A 6724-nucleotide genomic window follows, 5' to 3' on the forward strand; every position below is an offset into this window, starting at 1 on the left:
CCACAAGCTGCTCCCCCGACACCCCGGCGGGACGCCAGCCTGTGTGGGCGTACGGGTTCATCTGTGTGTTTGTGTGTGTGTGTGTGTGTGTGTGTGTGTGTGTGTGTGTGTGTGTGTGTGTGTGTGTGTGTGTGTGTGTATTGCTATACCTCATCACAGTCTCGCACTTAGTCATGTGTAGTGATTGGTTTTATGACTTCCAGTTGGCCCGGCTGACGAATAAACAACAACAACAGCAACAACAACATGATACTTTGCACATTGTTTCTTTTTAATGTTCAAATCAACTTATCCCCATCTATCTAGAAATTGATGCATTATTCATCATCATCATCATCATTATTTAAAAGTTATTTCACCCCCTGTGATCCAAGCATCAAACCCTCTAATTTCACCACATTAATAAGAGGTTTGTGTATGTGTGTATTGATTTTTTTAATATTCTTAATCTACTCGAGTTTAATCAACCTCTAGTTGTAATTAAACCCATAGCAATAATGTGGAGACACCAGGCGATAATGTAACAAATTTCTGAGCGCATAACATAATACCATTTTGGCTATAATGTTACAACGCATAACAATCGGTCACCAGAAATTACTCTTAAAAGCAGTGCCAACATGTAAATACTTTTCAACCATTCAGCGAACAAAAGGCAACAGGCTGATTATCATTGAGGGGGCCACTCAAAGACATGCAGAAACGCCATCAACACGCCCATTGAAGTGGTGTCAGGAATACTGACTTTCTACTCCTCATTCAAATATTAGGTAATTTACAGTTCCTACGGAGAAAATACTACCTCAGGGGTAGTATTATTCAGGAGATTTTCAGGGTACAAATGTCAGGATATATTGTTCACACATACGGCCCATCAGGAGAATATCAGGATTTACACGTGTGTCTGAAAGCAGCTAGTGTCTGAGCATTTGATGACATTATAAAATTAGTCAATTTGTGGTAACAGGGGTAATTGTTCAATGGAAAGTGTAGTATACTATGCATGCAAATCAATTATTAAAGGTCCCATGGCATAGAACTTTATGGACGCTTTAATATCGATATTAGCAGGCCCTAAACACAGTATTTGAAGACGTTCCCGAAATTCAGCCGTGGTGCAGAATTACAGTCACTACGAGCCAGTCGCACATTGAGCTTTCCCCAAATGCGCCGTTTTGGTGTCTGTAGCTTGAATGCAAATGAGGAGAGAGGCGGGTCAATGGGGAGGGTGGGGGTGTGGCCCTGAGCAGCGTGCAGCCAAGGTACCATGCACATTTAGCCGTGTTCTGTAAATATTCACATGACTCGACTTCATATGCCGGTCGGCACGATGTCTGAATTTAGCATTTTTTATATGACGAAATGAACGACCTGCCATTGCTTGTCGAGGTGAGAAATTGTATCTTCCCTTCTTTTATCCCATTTTCTACAGTCTTTAGACGGAACGTCTTACCTGGGAGAGTTAGTCGATAGCGGAACCGTTATGTTTAAAAACATAACGTCTTACCTGGGCGAGTGTGTCGCTGTGATGTTTGCGTGTGTGTTCTTACATGGGCGAGTGTGTCAATGATTAATGCATCAGTCTACCAGCCTACCCAGTGGACAGTAGCAAATGTGTCGCTCATCTATCCAGCGCACATCTAGGTGGAAACGCCCACTAGTGATGTCAGAAGAGGCAGACAAGTAAGACTTTGAGAACTCTGTTGGAGCTATGCAGTTGTAAGATTTAATTGTAAAACATGTATTTAGTTTGTTTACTTAATATAAAATAATATGATTATTTTATGTTTATTTTCTCGTTTGTATTATACATTAAAGTTAATTTGAGTTTGTTTATGCTTTTGTTTTGAAATTATTACTAGCCTATGTATAGAGGTAGGCGGGCATAGGTAAAACAGGCATTGGGAAGGGTTTTTTACCAGCTGTAAGAGAGAGACAAAGGAGATGAGGCGGCCAGTTCCCACTGTTGTAAGATTGGGAAATAAACCTTCAGAAACTCAAATTCACGACTGGACAGTTGACTCTTTTCCCTGCACTGCGTAAGATTCTATTGTTTTATTGAGGACAAATCGGCACTACAAACTCATTTAAAATGGAATCAGACTTTGAATCTGATGCTATGCACGTAGCATGTCTGTTGAGCCACTTGACCTTATTGCTGACCTCAGCACGGTCTGGACAGACGTTCGGGAGAGAAGTGACCTGGCTGCTGATTTCCATCTTTCACTTGATTAAGTCAGCCCTACATCATGTCTGTGTAATGTTTCAGTTATCCTTTAACTTTGATAGTCTGACTGCACCCCAAGCAGGCTGGAGGGGGTAAAAGGCCCACATACCTTTCAACCCTAAGGAGTTTTGATCCTCCCTCATGTCTGTCGGCCCGTTCAACACATTTCACACTTCCATACTGCTTTAATAATTGATGAGCAAAATGACACTGGGCTGATGTCATGAATCACCACTCGGCCGTCTTGTTCGAGTTTTGTGGGATTGAAAGTGTGCATGTGAAGAGATTAACACACACGCACACACACATTTTAACGTTTGACTCATCCATGCACACACACACACACACTGTACACACACCCAATGGTCCGAGGTGTCATGGTCTGACTTTGTCCATTCGTAGGTATACTTTGACTGTTCCAATCACTTCACTTCCGAGTATTCTCGCTATTCTTCCCACCTGAGCCTCATTCTGATATCGATACTTCCCATACTTACTAAACTTAGTGTGAGTATGTAGGACGTTCCAAATACGATCGGGGTGCAAAGAAGTGCATTGAAAGGACCCGGATGGTCCTTTCAGTGAAAAAAACGGTCAAAATGCTGAGTCAGGAGCATGGACCTAGATTAGTTTGTCCCTTTTCATACACCTTGTGTAAAAATATTTTTTTTGTATTGTAAAACAAAAATCATAATGACCACTTGAGACTAACACGAGAAGTTACGGAGCCGTGCACTGTGCCCTCGCGGATGAAACAATATTTGTTTCACTACGACTCCTTTCAGCTCTCAGCTCTTCATTTTTATTAATACATCGTATAAAGATAATTATGAGCCTTTGATTGATATCCAGAATTTTCTTGCGGTGACAAATTCCTCTTCCCCGCTGTAATGGGGCGTGAAGTTGGACCCAAGAACAGCACAGACCGAGACCAGAGTTGGAACAGTTCAACGGTTTTATTGTTCAGAAACGGAATCCAAGATTACCGGAAAAAGACAAGGAGCGAGCAGGCAAGGGGTCGGCAACGGGAGGACAGACAGGTAGGCGAGGGGCAGGAGATTGGGAAGCAGACAGGCCGGCAGGGACTTGACAACAGGCAGGTGGTCAGACAGGCGAGAGGTCGGATGCAGGCAGGATCAGCGTTGTAGAATAGTTCAGGAGTTGCGGCAAAGCTCTGTGACTACGAGAGACGATCTGGTAGAGACTGAGTGGAGAGAGAATTTATATAGAGGGATCACAGGTGGAGGTGGTTGGGTTAATTAGGGGAGATCAGGGTGGCAGGCAGGTGAATGGGAAAACCAGGAGTGGATCATGACACCTACTTGTATTGGAGTGAACGGGGATATCTACTTCTGACTCCATGAATCAAGCGCAGCCCGCACAGCCCGCACAGCCCGCTATAACAGCTGCAATACACTCGCTATATATTATTTATAAATATAAATTACATAAATTAAACATTCCAAAACTTTCCTCCTTGAACTGATCTCCGGTGCATTCGTTAATCGACTTGTGGTGGACTCCCTGTAAACATGGAACTACCGTTAATGCTTGTAAAACAGCCTTTTTGAATAAACTCTGGTTATCCAAACTAAGTTGTTGGTGCTTCGCTTTATGTGTAGGGACCCTAGTCATGGTACTGCGGAGGTTTGGTGCTATTTTTAACAATATTAGTGGTTAAGAAATTGCAGATTTGGAAGCGAAAATCACACACTGTAGCTTTTATAGCTTTTTTGCTTTTTATAGTTGCTAGGCGTGACGGGTTCACCGTTCAAAGCGGGATGTTTTTGGCAGGTGATAAACCGCGGCGGCGGTTGCGAAGTATGGATATCAGAACACCTCATTGTTCACTTCCTTTGTTCCTTTGTCAGTTCATTGTTTTCTCCTGTCTCTGGTTCTTTGGAGGTCCCAATTGTAGTGCTTTTTTTCAGCCGAACAGAGATATTGAGTTTTCTTTATGTGACGTTTCCTGAGTCCCAGTCTGTTTGGATCCATCCCTATTTTATTGTGTGAGTTAAGCTTTTGCATACATGTGATGCAGCGTGTGGTGTGAAAACGTACTATCTGTATATAAAGGGTCCGATTTTTTTATTATTATACATGTGTAATTCTTCACCACAATTGGCAACTACTGTCAAGGCAAATTAGCTAACCATTACATTTGTCATGGTGTCCGGGTTTAAGGGGCGTCAGAATCAATAGTCTAGCTACCCCTTTTAGCACCCATTAATGTCAATGTAAAAAACACATGTAATTACCATGATGACACTCTACAATACCATAGGTTAGAAGCTAGAATCTATGTTTTAGCAACACACCTAAGGCTCCATAGTGATTATGGATTTGTGTGGCCAGTATTTCACATTTCTAAAGAGTTCAGCCGTGAAGAATGAGAGCGAGGCTTAGTGTTCCACAGCCCTGCTTCAATAACCTCCAACCCTTGAACGGGGAAAATGATCTAAATTAATCTCATGCTGCCAAGTTTCTCACTGCCGTCTCGTGATGGCATTTGATTGTTTATTGATCAAATAACCCCTATTTCAAGCTTCTTTACAATTTTACCCATATATCTATTAATTACAAACCACAATGAAAGTGATATGATGAAAGGAGACATTGCATGTAGTAATTGTCACCTAAAGTGGGATAATATCTATCAAGTAAACAGAAAGAGAGATATGATAATGCCCTTTGCTTCTTTCCAAGGGATTTAAAGAAAATAAATAACCAACAAATAGTTTTTATTAGCAGATAATAACAAGGAAATTGAAGTCATGAAAAGAGAAACTGAGGTGAGAGAAAGATTCTACATCAGAACTGCCATCGTGTCCTCGCAGGATGTTCAAAAAGTGATATTGTCAATTAATATTGCGGAGGTTTCAGCGTTCACTTGAAAAGCTCTAATTGTCCATTGTTGAATCCTTTCTTCTCTCGAGCCCGTCCACAAAAACACATCACCCTCTGTGTGAATAATAATAAAATGATAATAATAGGAAGAACAATAATATACTACCATTATCATAAGGTTGTTTATGTTTAGCTCTACATACAGTGATTAACTGCAGGCTGCAGGTGTTAACAGGTCATAATTCAATTATATTTGTCTGTAATTAACAACCTGTTCATTAGGTGAGTTCTACAGTGAAAACCAGCCATTCAGCATTCGGCTTAGAATGTCAACCTCTGCCTCAAAGCTGGATGGTTAGGCAATGTGAAGGGGTTTTCTGCAGCACATATACTGCAAGTAAAACAACATGCATAATTCTGACATGTCTAACATCTAACATCCAGATTTACGTCTATATACTCTAGTTTGAGTCCAGATTGTAAGACACAATATGTGGCACCTATTGCCCCCCAGTCAATACAGCACACAGAGTTACACATATAGTGATTTGCTACACATAATATCGTCAAAAGAAACTACCAAGACCAGAGACTCGCATCGTTCTCCAAACTGTGCTGAGTGGAATATTCTACATGTGTGTATGTGGAGTCAGCTCCAACCAGGTCACTTCATTTAAATGAGGACCTACATGAGAGCATCCATATGTGGAGTCAGCTCCAACCAGGCCCGTTAATCTCAGACGTTCCGCTCCAGACGAGCAGAGAGGACCCGTCACGCTAAACATCGCCAAACTTCCGGTACATTGAGCATCTTCATTTAGATCTGACTCCGTTGAGGAGGCGGATTCAGACGGCTCACAGACGGAGCTGCTCAGAGGTGTGGATCAGGTGCTTTTGTACAACATTAGCTTCAAACAGAACCAGAAACAGAGCTGTTGTGTAGAACATAAGGGGATAAAACCATAAACTATATTGAGATAATTGCAATATAGTTTCATAACAATATAAATATGTATAGGGCTTTTGTGTTTTTCTGTCTATTCATTGGCTGTGGCAATCCTTCACCAAAGTTGTGATCAAAATTATTGACCTTGTTCAGCCAGGGACCAGTTTTGGAGTTTTGGATCCAGATCCAGATTGAAGATGGATTGCAGTCTGAGCTGGCATTAGAATGCACAGCTGCTTTCATTGACCACAATATAAAAATAACAATATACATCAGACTATATTCTCCAAGGTCTTTTTATCTTCCTTTTGGCTCAGGTAACCTGGCCAGCTGGCTCTAATTGGTGGCGTTATAAGAAAGTTTATATTTCTACACAGGGAAATGGCAGTTTACATGCATCCAGATAACCTCTAGCGATATGTACCTTCATGTTATTCAGACAACACTCGGTATATGCCGCTCCATGGTTTCTTAGTGTATCTCAGAGGAGTTGTTTACTCAATATGTATTACTGATGCTGTGAGCACCTCACCTGAAACAACCTGTGATGCCAGGACTGAACCAGCCCTCCCTGTGTCCCCTCCTCCTTTTTAACACATTCTCCCATTATATTCAGTATGCCCATACTAAACAATATACTATAAATACTCTCTACCCGTCTCTTCTCACTCGCTCTGGTTTACAACAGGCAGAGGATCCTGCAG

The sequence above is a fragment of the Gadus chalcogrammus genome, chromosome 10 (genome assembly GCF_026213295.1).
Source record: "Gadus chalcogrammus isolate NIFS_2021 chromosome 10, NIFS_Gcha_1.0, whole genome shotgun sequence".
In the NCBI taxonomy this organism is placed as follows: domain Eukaryota; kingdom Metazoa; phylum Chordata; class Actinopteri; order Gadiformes; family Gadidae; genus Gadus; species Gadus chalcogrammus.